Here is a 14037-nt window from a genome sequence, read left to right as displayed (position 1 = left end):
TCCAGGGGGACTCTTGAGATTGTTGTAAATAAACTGTTGTGATCTCTTGATTATAAGTATCACAGTTTAATATTGAGTATATGTTGAATAATCAACTCACAAGCATACAAATAATAATGAATTACTCGTTTACAAATATTGGCTAATTATTAAACACTCGATTATTAGTTAATAAACAGAGAAAGTATTATTCCAGTGTAACATGTGAAATTGAAGATGCTTTTTGACCATTTTCTCACTGAAAAGTGCCTTCATTCCCAGGGAGGGAAGAACCAGTTCAGTCCTGGGTTCATCTGCAGAGAGTGAGGGCAACTAGGCCAATAGTGCTGCCCCACAAATTGCTGAGCAGGAGGCAAGCATGTGCTAGAACACATCACTCCTGCCCCTGAAAGGACATGGGGAGAGACCTGCCCAGGGTTCACTTAATCCATGAGGAAGAAGCCAGGCTGCCTGTGCTGAGGCTGAAGCAGTTGCCTGCTCTGCTCCTAGCTGAGGAGACAGCCCTGCCCATCCTTAAGCTAAATTACAGCTTCTGCTCATTAGAGCAGTGGAGGCTTTGACAAGACTGTAAGTCAATCAATGTTCTAAGAATATGAGCTGTCACAGTTGTACGTTGTTGAAATATGGACTAATGAGTTGATGACTGTTTTTCTGTCATGCACACCTTGAGTAAGGAGTTGGGCCCATGAACACAGTGTGAAAAGGCCAGGCTCAAAGGGGCTCTGAGCAATCTGATCTAGTGGAAGGAAGCACAGGTGAGCTCAGTGGAGAGGCAGTGTGACCCAGCTCAGATGATGCAGCTTCCAGAGGGTATATTTGTCGTAGTTTTTTGTTGTTTTGGGCAGGGGGCAGGAAACATTAGCTGTGGGAGCCTCCCCTACCATCTATCCTTTGTTGCCAGTGGCCATGCGACGTGGTGTGCAGGAATAGTCACCCTTTGATCCTTGTCTGGAGAAGCCACGTGGATACAACCTGTGACAAGAGTCCACCATTTTGTTTTTGATCCTGGTGGTGAATGCATTTTTGTAAGTAAAACCCTCTGTTTCTGCATACTCTTATTATTAATATTGTGGTTGTTATTGTGCATTTCTTAATCCTTTGCTTTGCTTTCAGGAAATTGCTATCTCAACTTCATAGGTTTTGCTTTTTTCCCCTCCCTTACCTAAAGAGGTGGAATAAGAGGAGTGGCTCATTTGGAGCTAAATTTCCTGCGGGTATTACATCACAGTGAGCAGAAGCTGAAGGACCAGGAGTAAACTCAGTAGACAGAAAAATAGTGAGTTTCAGATACAGAAACTTTTTTCATTATTTCCAGATCTTCTCTCATTCTGCTGCTCCTTCTGGGCTGTGGCAATAAGGATCAGTTTGATCTCTGGTATTCACAGCCAGGGAGCATTCGTGCAGGAAGGAGCACAAGCCATTTTTTGCAGTGATACATACAGACAAGCAGATTCAGAAATTGCTTTCAACATGTGCTCACCCAGGAGGCTGCTGTGTCTCTTGGACCTGGTGGACCTTTTCAGCCCCACAACTCTACTCCTGTGTAGCTTTTTGTGCCTAGTACAGAACTGTTTTCTAAGAGGCCTGCTTTTCTTAGCCATTTTCCTAAAATAAAAGTGGTTTGAGATTTTTCTGCCTTTCCTTAGCACACACAACTGCAGCATTTAGTGTTTGTATAGGCTATGTAGGCTGCAATCATGCCATGAAGTCCCACTCTAGACCCAGACCCTGGGCATCCACTAATCCTCTTACCAAAGTTAATATCCCCTGTGCTTCCATGATAAGCAAGAGTGAATAGAAATTCTCAGTCTGCTTTATATCTTGAAGTTCAGGACAGAAATTAACATACATGTACAATGAGCTATACTTACATAATAACAATATTGTTTTTAACTAGAAAAATGTTAGTCCCATTTTCCTCCTATAATGGTATCTCCATTTAATTCTGCTTTTAACTTTCCATGGAGGCAGACATCCTTTGATGCTAATTCATGAGCGCTCAGTGAATTTCCGTCACTCCTAATCCCTTAGCCTCTCATTCTTTATAAAGTGTCTTAATGCCTTCAACAAGGCCCATTAGCACTGGAAACATGGGTTTCTTTGGCCCCCAGCTGTATTAAAAGGAAGCAGAAGTGAGGGCCTGTTTATAGGATAATCTTGTCTGCCATCTAATCCTCTTTCATTTGGGTTTATTTCCTGTTGGGTTTTTTTACCTCTTAAATAATTGCATTCTGGCACCAGCCATTCAGAGCACATTTCTCTGACTCAGCCTGACACCTGTAATGCCACCCCTGGCACAGTTCAGGCTTTCTAATCACTACCCATCACTACTGCTGGTCCTCATGCAAACAGGTAGAATCAGCACCCCTCTGTTATGGAAGGAAAAGCTGCTCATCTGCTAAGATGGGTTACTTCCAACACAATTACAGCCCCTCTTCCCATTTCTTCCTGTATTTTCTCTTTGGTTTAGCCTTGTACAAGGGATTTTTTTAATTGCTGAAGGTCCATGTTACGTGCAGTTTATAGGCAGCTCTTGTGTTCCAAGTAGGAATAAAATGATGCATTGTTAACCTTTTTTTTTTTTCAATTGAACAAGGGAAAATTCAGCTATGACACCAACTTAGAAGCTACCAGTTAGAAACAAGTGGTTTCAAATGAACTTTAAAAGTCAGAACTGGCATGTAAAAATCAGCCTTTCCTTCCAGATTTAAAGCAAACAGAACCAAGCCAGACTTTCAGATTTTGTGTACTAAGTATGTGGTTCTTATTCTATAGAACATCATTATGTTCAGTCAAGACAGGAATTTATAAGTGCTTACAGTTGCAGTTGTGGACCCTCTTAAATGTCTAGTCTGGAGCTGATTAATCACCACTGATTGCTCTTACTTTTAAGGAAAAAAACCCCAACAACCTCTCTCCTCTGCTGAGAGTTGTGATAATTCACTGCTTTCAAGGGCAGAATGGACAACTGACTTGTTTATCCTATTCTATTAATCAAGGAGCATTGTATTTTGTTAATTTCCTATTTTCCTCATGGTTTTGTTCAGCAGTTCATTATCCTTCATTAAAAAACCCAAAACAACCAAAAGCAACAAACCAAACAAACCCACAATTACAAACAAACAAAACATAAATAGATATTTATATAGTAAGTATTATAATATCGTACAATAGATATTATCTGGCTTTGGCATCAAGATATTTTTTTCCTATTACACCTTTTTTTACTGGTAGCAAATCCTCTTGATGAAGATTCATATGAGCCCATTCCCATTCTGTGTCAGGTGAATGTACAGCACCATTCTTCTGTGACAGTCATTGTATGAGTGGGATAATGTCATTTTGATTGTGTTTTTCCTTTCTTAGAAAACCTTTGTTTTAGCACAGGATTCATATCAGGTCAGATATAGGTTCTCTGTGCTGCAAAATACAATCATGTGTCTCCACAGTGGATTATCCAGCACTAGACTCATACTTGCTGAGGTAGAAGTCTCCCTCTATGCTCTTCATCAAAAACTTTGGCTTCTAAAGCTGATGGAGGAAATCCTGGTCCTCCTAAGGCTGTGTCTCGAGGCAGAGGGAATCCAACTGGATTTTTAAACCATGCACCAAATTATCTCAAAGTCTGAAGGTTGTCAGACTTGCTGATGCAGCAGTAATGCTCAGTTTTGATGTGACTGAATAGGATGTAGAGAGCTTTGGGCTTTGAAATTCTTCCTAAATTTCAATGGGCTTGTGTGCTGAATTTTCTGATGGTCATTTGGAATGTAACAATTTATTAGAAATTAATATCCACACATCATATAAGTATTTCAGTGGGGGAGTTAGCAATTGCTGTGGTTGGAGTGTTTAAACATCTGATAAATCAAGTGGGTTTCCAGCTTCAAAACTGTACTTTTCTAGACTGACCCTCATTAGCAAATATACACTGCCAATGGTTAATGCTTAATCACTATCCATCGTTAACACTACTTATTCAAACAATTCATCTTTAACAATTTTATTCTAAATTAGCCATGAGTGTGAATGAGTCTGTGTAGTTAACACTGATGCAGCTCTTGTGCTTTCCATGGCTGAAATACTTGACAATAGATTCAAGAGCTCTTCCAGAAGGGAAGATGGAAGAGAAGTTCATGATGTTCTTCTTCCCTGTTTTGCCTTATTACCCCTTCATTTTCTTATGCTTCTTAGCTCTCCCCAAAAAGTGAAGGGATGGGAAACTCTCCTGCCAGCATTATTTATCCTATTTTTAGGATCCAAATCTCCTTCTTTCCCCACTGCAGTTCCATGCAGTTTAGACACTTCTGCTCAGCTCTACTACGAAGTCTCACCATGCTGATGGTTGTTACTGGTGGCACTGTGGCAGGAAACACTTGCACACTGTGTAGGTCAGCCTGGTTTAGTGTGTTTATGTTTGGGCTGAAGGCAAACAAATATTCATTTTATTTTTCTTTGAATACTTGTAATTTACACTTCAAACAGGCCCTGTTTTTTCTACAAGCTCTTTTGGTGGAATTTGGATGGTCAAGTTTTAGTTATTTAATATATGGGTGCACACTGGAATAGAAACTTCTTCCTTAATAACTAAGGTGGGGGAAGATGACATCTCCAGAAGGTGGGAAAATTTATCCCATTTGTGTAAAAGCATAGATTAGGGCAAGATGTTTCTTGCACTAAACTCCTTTGAGAGTCTAAAGATCCTGTTCATGTGGTGGTTTCATGTGAATACAGCTCAGCAAGATTGGGATTCTGCACTGATTTTTCCCAAGCTCATGCTGCCTGAAGGCTGAAATGAAGTTGTCACTGAGGGAGCCCACCAGGTGAGGTGATTGCATATCCTCTCTCCTGAAATATGACACGATTTAAAATCAAAGCTGATACTTTTGAAGGGCCCAGGATTTTGCCGACTCTGTGTCAGGCTGCAAACAGCTAACATTTTCACCTTTGTCACACTAGATTTAATGTATCTGGGAAAACAGTACAATCTGATAATGTATTGCTACTATTGACTTAAAGGAAGGTGCAGGAGGCATGCTCTTCTCACAGAGATCTCCTGGGGAACTCAATATTTGACTACAAAAGCTGTGAGTTCTTTTATGCAGGCATACTTGATTTTAGAGCCGATATGCAGACCACCAGCCTTGCTGTACATCTTGCCCTCAGTGAGTTTTACAAGTCTCCTGTTCCACGCTTTGCTTGCCCAAATGAGATTGTTCCCTGCCTGAAGTAAAGCATCAGTAGCTGAGGACTAAATTGCCCAAATGCCAAATTTCTCTCCTGTCCACCAAGCATCCCCTTTGCAGCTCTGCAAAATTGCATATGCTCTGGTGGAGATTTGTACCAGTAGCTCTGTGGCTTCCTGTAGCTTCCTTGGTGTTACTGCCACTTAGGTACCAAGTGGATGACAGCCTCTCTTGCCTCTGTAGGTCAAAAGAAGAATCTTTTTTTTTTTTTCCTGGGATAGTATGCCTTTTTCTTATATGGTGATGGTACAATGAAGGGATGAACAGTAGGGTTTTTGTGGTGGTTTTTTTTGTTTGTTTGTTTGTTTGGTTTTTTATTTGTTTGTTTGTTTGTTTTTGGGTTTTGTGTTTGTTTGTTTGTTTTGGTTTTGGTTTTTTTTTAGGATTCAAAGACTCAAAAGATTCAAACAATAATGGACTGACATGAAATTTAATGACAAAAAGTATTAGTGTAAAACTGAAGTGATCTGAGCCTGCAAGCACCCTCTGGGTATTTTTTTAAATGGAATACAATGCCAGTGTTCCCAGTCATGAAGCAGTAACATGTGGCAGGAGCTCTGTCAGTGTGGAAGGCCTTTATAAATGTTTTCCTGAGAGCTGTTATCTGAGGAAAAATTCTGAGCCAGCATGAATAAATAATATACTGATAAGTTTGTTCAGCAATACCCACTCTACAGTGAAGAAACCTTAGGTGATCAGCTGGAAACCAGTGGCCTTTCAAGAGTGTGTTGATGCCCAGAGCAGAGTCATAATTGTTTCTTCCACGGCACTACTGTGAGTACGCAATGCTAAAACCGCCAATAGTGAATGATAATGAAACACGGCACAGACAGCACAGAAGTGTCAGACAACTTCTCTCTCTGATGCTAAAACCATCTGTATTGCAGTACTGCTGCAGTGAAAAGCACCAGTGGAGAGATGAGTCTAGACAGACAGGAGTGAGCTGTCCTGACACTTATGGCAACCAGTGAAGAGCTGTGACTTGTAACACACCCTCTGGGCTGTGTTGAATTTCTCAAAAGTTGAATTTCTTTCCTGAAGTATGCTAGTGAGCTTTTAAACAGCCTTCTTCCCTTTTTGGCACGTGGGCATTTTCAGGGAAAGGTCTGACAACCCTGCTAGGATTTCTACCAGCTAAGGGGGCATACAGAAAGAAAAAGGTGTTGTGTGGAGTTTTTAAGAAGTGTTATTAGCATGTGCATTAGCTAGTGACAGCCTAGTTCTCTCTCTGGTTGGGGGCGCTCTGGCAGACAAGGGCTATTACTACCTTTGCTGCTGAAAAGTGATGAGGGCTGAGCAAGATGGGTCCCCTCTCTGTGTTCTTGATTCTTGAGCTTTATATCCATCCAGCCACTTCAGAACTCTTCAGTGCTGACTCCCAGCAGCCACTGCTGTTTATGTCTTGTATAATGAGAGGCTGCAGTTGTTTGGACCTTTAGGCTCATAGCAAAGCTATTAATAAAATCCAAGTTCATCAGACTACTCTGGACTTCAGCTTTGTCACTATCATTTCTGAAATAGCAGTCAGGGGATCCCACTGACTGTTTCTTCCAAATTACTTGCTAATGCAATGCAGTAGTTGAGCACATTTCCAATTAAATGCAGCTACTTTATAAAACAATGTTTAAGTTGCTGGCCTAAATTACTCCTTAATTAGGTCATTTTTTCCTAATTGATTAAAAATAGGATTTCAAATTAAAACAGAGAAATTGAGTAACATCACACAAATGATATTATTCAAATCTGAAAGGAAAAAAATAATGAAAAAGAAAAGAACCATTATATTGAATTGCAGATCAGCTGTAGCTAGGACTTTTGGGATTGTTCTCTAGAAAATCTATTATTTTCTGTCTTTGAAATTAGGGCAAGGATGCAATCAAATAAAAAAGTTTAAAGCCCAGAAGAAAAAAAGCCATTACAAGGCAGCTGATCAAATATGAAATTATTATTATATGACGTTTGTAGTATGATAGTACCCAGAGACCCAGATTAAGGCCCCAGAGAACCCACAATTAAAGTCAACAAGACAGAAGATGAGGTAAAAAAACCCCAAAAAAACAGAGATCAAGAGTTTAGCTTCCAAAACTTGTGAGAAAAGTTGGAGGTAGCTCAAGGAATAGGGCCTTGTATCTCTGAAAGGCCACAGCTTCGTGCTGTTGTGTCTACCAAAGAGTGCTCCAGCACAGAAATCTGGTGATGGAAAGACTCCAAAATACTCAGCCTAAACTGTGCTCTGTACTCTAAAATACAACACTATAGTTCCAATCTCTAGTAACTTTAGCTCTTGTCAGTGTCATAAACAACTGAAGCCACAAAGAAAACTCAGATGTCTGATGAGGCTTTTCAGAGACAGTTTCCAGTGTGGTGATTCAGTGATATTTTTGGTGAAAGAAAAAAAAAAACCAAAAACCACAGGCTGTCTGACTGTAATAGATAAAATTTAATAAACCTGCACTGATTTCTGTAATACTAGGCAATTCTGGTATATTAGTGGTAAAGTGTATTGACTTTGGTGAAGAGCTGTCAGATAGTTCATTCTCTCTCTTTGCTACTGCCACCCTGATTTATTTGAGATGAGAAACTAGTCCCTGATTTAAGCTCAGTTCTAGAAGTTTAACTGATGTTTCACAGCATCATTTCCTTAGCAGAGCAGAAATGCAGACTGTGTGCTCCTGATTTTCTTCTCTTCCAAAAAGCTCTCTCCTGGCTGTGTCTTCAGTCAGTATCCAGAAGAACTTATGTAGGGTGGTTGCTTTCATGGCCAGATTAACTCTCCATCTCTGCTCTACTTATGATTTGGCTTCAACCTTAGTCTTCTGTGTCAACAAAAAGTGTCCATCTGTTCCTGTCCCCTTAAGCTTACTATCTTCTACTCTTATTATCTTCTGGCTTTCATTTGTTCCACCTCTGTGGTGTACGGAACCACTCTAGGCAATTTTCTGCCATTGTTTTTACCTGGTCGTGTTATGCTTACGAATGCAGAGTAATGCTCCAAGAGCTGTAGCACACTACAGCTACGGAATATGTGCTGCTGAAGGACTTGGGCTGAGCTTAAGTAAACACACCCAAATGCCTCGTCTGCGAAAGCAACAGCTCTTTTGGGTCAAACCAGAGCTCTCTTTCACACAAGTAGGAAACACCAAGGCAGAGTAAGTGTACAGCAATATCTTTGCACCCTCAAGTGATCCACATCTTGGAGGTCTTCTGAGTTTGCTGTGACATCTTCCTTTCATAGGCTTGAGCTGTTGTCCTGTATGAGTTTGTACAATTACACTTTGCACCCATGTGAATTGATGGTGTACTGGGGAACATGCTGAGTTTTTTCAACAGTGTGTGGCAAAGAGTTCTTGGGTTGAAATATGCAGTGTATGTATGTTGGTCTTTTTATTTCTAACCTGAATGCTGAACATGAAATGTAGTAGCCTTTGGTTCTTGTGTTCTGAGAAACACCAAATAATAACCATTTTATTCCCCTACTCTGCCAGCTGAGATCTTTTTCCTCATAAACCCCTCAGTTATCTACTTACTATAGTACCAAAGCCTAGTCTATCATCACTCCTGGACAGGCAGCTGTCCAATTCCTTTGATTAGTCTTATAATCCATCTCCAGACTCTTTCCAGTTATTCTTCAATCCTTGCTGAGACCAGGACCAGAACTGCAGCTGGTATTCAGAGTGTAGGCACACATTAGAGTTATGCAACAGCATTGTTATGCAACAGTGTTGTCTCCTGTTATTTTCTTTTGTTTTTTCTCTAATCTATTGACTTCTTATACCAACAGTGATGTGTCTCTTTCTTAAGTGATTTAGAAATACCATTTCAGACACCACTGAGCGTGCACTGCTACTACTTTTTTCTTCATGCCTTAGTTTGCATTTATTGAACCTAACCCTCATCTGTGATTTTTATCTGCCAGTTTCTGATACATTTTTCTGCAAGTATTTAGAGTTAATTCTTTGTTTAAAAACTATGAATAATTTAGGAATGCAAGCAGACTTGTTGTGCACAACCTCTTACCAACAAGCTGAACCAGTTCACTCCAAATAACTCTGAAGGAAATCTAGCACTAAAGCTGTTTCTATTCATTCCCACTTCTTTTGTCTGTTACTTTAATCAGTGATCTATGAGAAGACCTTTTGTTTACTACAACCAAATACGGATCAGGAACTGAAACTATGAATGTCCTTGAGGCTGTTTAAATTGTTCCATAGTCTTTAAACAATGGTAACATCAGAGATCTTTGATTATTGTGTGTCTGTCAATTTAGATATTCTTGTGACTTGAACTCAGGGCACTCATTTAGTGAAGCTTAAATACCTGTGCAGAGAGTTGACAATTTCCTGTGCCGAAATTTGCTAAGATTATAATTCAGAGAATATAGGTATCTGGGAAGCAGAAAAGTACACCTCTCAGGCTGAAGTTTTGAAGAGGAACTCTCACCTGCTGAACATTTTTTGCCAACTTTAAAGTATTTACAGCGCTATCTTGCATGTGTTTGCTGCAGAGCTATTAGGATAGTGCACTCTTCACAGCCATGAATCTACATAATTCATGTTCTCATACCAGCAGCAGCTTCTTCATGTATCTGTTGCTGACAAGACTGTTCTTTCACTGACACCTTTTATTTACAGCCCCCATCTTATCACAAATATGTATCACTGCCTTCTCTAGCACATATGAGCTTTCCCTTTTGGTAGGCAGCTGTCATGCACAACAGCTTCAACCATTTCCCCAGCAAGATCTTTCTGCTATCTGGCCCCACCTGGCTAATCCCACAATAGACCAGAAAAATCTGAACACACTTGTTGGAATGGATCTTGTCTGCCTTTTTTCAGAGGTAAAACTAATTCCACAGAACATGTTGAATGGCCAAAACTCATAGGATAGTGTTCAAACAAGTCTGTCTGTCATGATTTAATTTTTCAAACCAGCCCAAAAGTAATTGATTAATGTTTATACAATTCTTTTCATCACTAAGGATTTCATGTGCTTTTCAGAAAGATATATCTATTCTAGTCACTGAAATGCAACCTCTGCTTAACACCAATATTCATTTACAGTATGAGGAAGAGAAAAAAGACAATCTTTCTTAAAATACAGCAATTTTCATTCAAAATTATGCCTTTTAGGAAAAAAAACCCATAAAAATCTGCATGATCTTGGTGCATAAAATTGGGCCAATTAGATGACATTTAAGGGGATAGGAACATTTCTCATCCCAAGAGCTATAAATACTTTTTGAATGTTTCTTGTGGCATCTTTAATTCATCCCCACATCCTGAAATTTCTGTCATTTGAAACATACTGTAATTGTTGTAGGTATTCACTAAGTTCTGCAGTGACTTCTAAGCAAACTTTGCTGGTTTATTGTATCAGAAGCCTGGACTGTGGATAAACATGAACTTGGCAGTACAGCTTGGGCTTTGTCATGTTCTGTGTGCTGAATGTGGTACCTGTGTGATCCACCTCTGTACCCTTTAAAGAAACAGCTGAGTTTCAGTAGTAGGTGAAGCACTTCTAAAAGGCTATGTCTTTTTTTTTTCAGATGTGGGTTGGAAATATAATTATTAGTCACTCTTAGAAATTTTTTATAGGCATTTGTGTACATTTATGCTCAAAGTAAACTCGACACACGTAACTTTCTTTTTTGGTGCCAGTAGAAAATACTTCCATGAGCTCATTTATGACAGTAACTCCGAGGGTGCTGACTTACACGATGTTCTCATCTCTACTTTAACAACCTGATGGGATTCCGGCAAACTAGATAATATGTTTGCTTTTTATTTAGTTCTGGCTATCCCTCCAAATCTTCTCCTGCCTGCTTGATAATTGTATTTAAATGGTTTTTAATTACATTGTCTGAGGCTTATTTAACATCAGTCCCTAAGTATTTGTACTATATTTTTGGGTGCCCACTTAAGATTCCATGAGGTGAGCAGGGCTGAAGGGCAAATTCCAGAAAGCTGCATCACTGCAGTCTCAGAGTCATTAATTTTGTGCAATGATAACTTTGTACTCAGAGAGCAATATTCATTATAAGCAGGAGGGGAAGCATGCGAGTCCTTAATTAACAGTAGGATATCATCAGCATAAAGTAATAGTTTAATGTTCTACAGAATCAGTGTTATAGCCTTTTAGACTGTTGGGTTTTCCATTTTAGACAATACCAATGTAAGACTGTAATTGACTGAATGCCATTACCTGGCTCTCATTATTACTCTCCAGGCACTACCCACAGCACCCCATTTCCTGTAAGTGACCCACAGCTTCTGTTTAATGACCCAGAGAAATGTCCTGGTTTTCAAGAGACCTCTGTGTCCATTGTGCACATGAACAGCAACTGACTTTTCCCAAAATCCAACCCAAGCTACTGGTTTGCCTCTTTACTGGCTCAAAGAGCAGGCAGATTTCTACACCAATGGACTGATTTGTGAAGTTAACATGTGGTTTATTTTATTTGTAGGACATGCTGCATCAAAGGAGAGTTGCCTTCTCTTCCCTGCCTGCGTAAGAAGCTAAATTTCTGTCACCTTACCAGCATCACCCTGAAAACAGCTAAAAGAGTAACTTTCAGGGACCAGCAACTCCTCAAGGAGTTAGTTCCAGCACTACTGCACTTGTACCAACCAGCAAGCTCTACAGCCTAAGTGAGCCTCCAAGACTCTGAGACACTGCCTTTAAGAGCAGCAGGAGGAGGCACTGGGCAGGCCCAGCCTGTTAGAGTGCGGATAGGCTGTGACATCTGTGGGGACAAAAAACCCCTGTGGATTTCTTGGCCCCATGCAATTCATCTCAAACCTGTATTCATAGTCTCTTGCATCCTTTTGCTTTGATTTTTTTTTTTGCCATATACCAGAACTGAGGCATCTAGAAATCTTCACGTGGCTGACACCTGTTCCACTGGTACAGGTTTGTGAAGACAGAAAATAAGTAATAAACTTTCTCTATTAAAAAAAGAAAATGTAATTAATACCTTACACGAGAGGGACAGTTTGAACCTGGTATTATTTATCAGGGGAGACTGACCATTCTCTTTCTGTGTGTCCAGGGTTGTATAGCAGTGAGACTCAGTGGAATTTCTCTGTGGAAGCAGACTACATTAATACTAACTTCTCAGCCTCACATATGAGGACTAGGGCTCCAAGATTTATTTTCAGTTAGGCTTAGGAGAGACAGAAAGGTGTTTCAAGGTTAATATATTTGTTGCACATTTCAGGGAGTCAGGGAAGAAATTAATTCCCAGAAGACTAATTCTGCGTGAAGGGGAGCGCTAATTTTGGAAATGCTGTACCTCTGCTCTGTGGGTGTAGCTAATACTTGTGGGTTCTTCACAGAGCTTCCTACTGTGCTTCAGCAGAGAACTGACACTGAATCCATATTCTCACCTTCCCTCTTGAAAATGTGGTACTTTCAAATGCAGATTTCATTGTTCCTGTGAGCAAAAATTATTGGTATTAAACTGCATGCTTCCTGTTGTGTTTTGGGAATATTCAGAATAGCTGGAATGAATGTGTGTCAGACAAGGCTACATGCGCCTTTTCTGCTTCTATGCATGCCTTTTCAAGGTAAATTGACACCTTTTTTTTTCCCCCAGATTGAAAGAGCTCCTAGGAAACCCACGCCTATTTATTTGGCCATTGGGTAGCATTTATTGTTATTTGAAGCACACTTAAAGCATGACTTGCTCTGTCAGTGTATTCTCTTTGCATGTCATGTTGTGGACATAAGCCATAAGCAGTTGCTTAAAATAGAGGATTTGTTCCTTTTTAAATCAAGGTAGTCTGCTGTTGATCCATTGTAGTTCATACACTTTTCTGTAGTTCATACACTTTATTTCAATTACTTTTTTTCTGAGTTCTCTGTCTAAACTAAATCCTACTTGTTCTTTTTTCCTGAAATAAAATGCTAAAGTATATATAAAATAACGCAGTATTGTTTTCAGTCCTTCATGACCTCTACACATAAAGAAGGCATATGATTGTTAGAATGCATATTTATATTTCATTCTGGCCCAAGAGTTTCCTTTACACTTATTGTATAATTAGAATATTATATTATTATATAATTAGGAGAGAAAAAGCTAAATATTTGAACTAGAATTAAAATACTGTGGAGTAGCTCTTAAAAAGGACTGAACCACTTAAAATATACTGACATTTAAACATACAAATGCTGATGTCACCTGTAGTGACTTAAAATTTACATCCTTGACTGAAAACAGGTTTACCCTCATGAGGATGGCTGCTTTGAAGAGTTAGCTACCTGAGTACAGAACCAAATACAAACACAAAACAGAACCTCAACATTTATCTGTGTCCAGTGGCCTGGAGATCTATGGGGACTATTGGATTTAGTTCCAGTGGCAAACATTCTACACCCAGCAGACAACTGTAATTAATTTTCTATTTAGTGATGTGCTCCAGGCCAATGACTTTGTCATGCAAGAAAAAGGTAAGAGCTAATTTGATCAGAAAAGGCATAATCCAGAAGCTGAGTGAAATGGGTACATAACTTTTAATTTTCTACAGTAGGGTCTGGCTAGGTCTGGGATGAACTCATGCCTCACATGGAGCTCACACGGCAGGGCTTTGTCCAAGACTTCACTGGACCTCTTCTGCCAGTATGGCATTTCTTTTCTTTAATTAGAAAAACAACCAACAACCCAGACTAGAATTTTTATGATGCATTGACTGTAGTACTTCTTTTTTCCATCAACTTGTTCTAAATCCCATTCTGAATTTTAGATTTGTTTCTGGGGTCTTTTTCCCGAATGTTTCATCCATTTGATTGATGT

At 39.6% G+C, this 14037-nt stretch overlaps 1 long non-coding RNA gene across 2 annotated transcripts in view; it reads left to right on the top strand.

Moving 5' to 3' along the window:
- LOC134564314 (uncharacterized) overlaps positions 1 to 13159 on the top strand; it is an 86581-nt gene extending 73422 nt beyond the window's left edge. The window contains exons 3-4 of one of the 2 annotated variants that reach the window (XR_010083514.1): positions 902 to 1025; positions 11707 to 13159. This is a non-coding gene — a long non-coding RNA (uncharacterized LOC134564314). The remainder of the gene's footprint in view (positions 1 to 901; positions 1026 to 11706) is intronic. The other variant, XR_010083513.1, reaches the window with a different exon arrangement.
- Positions 13160 to 14037: the final 878 nt, after the last annotated feature.

The sequence above is a fragment of the Prinia subflava genome, chromosome Z, assembly GCF_021018805.1.
Source record: "Prinia subflava isolate CZ2003 ecotype Zambia chromosome Z, Cam_Psub_1.2, whole genome shotgun sequence".
In the NCBI taxonomy this organism is placed as follows: Eukaryota; Metazoa; Chordata; class Aves; order Passeriformes; family Cisticolidae; genus Prinia; species Prinia subflava.
The sequence above is the reverse complement of the archived record's forward strand: the minus strand, read 5'-3'. Positions and strand labels throughout refer to the sequence as shown.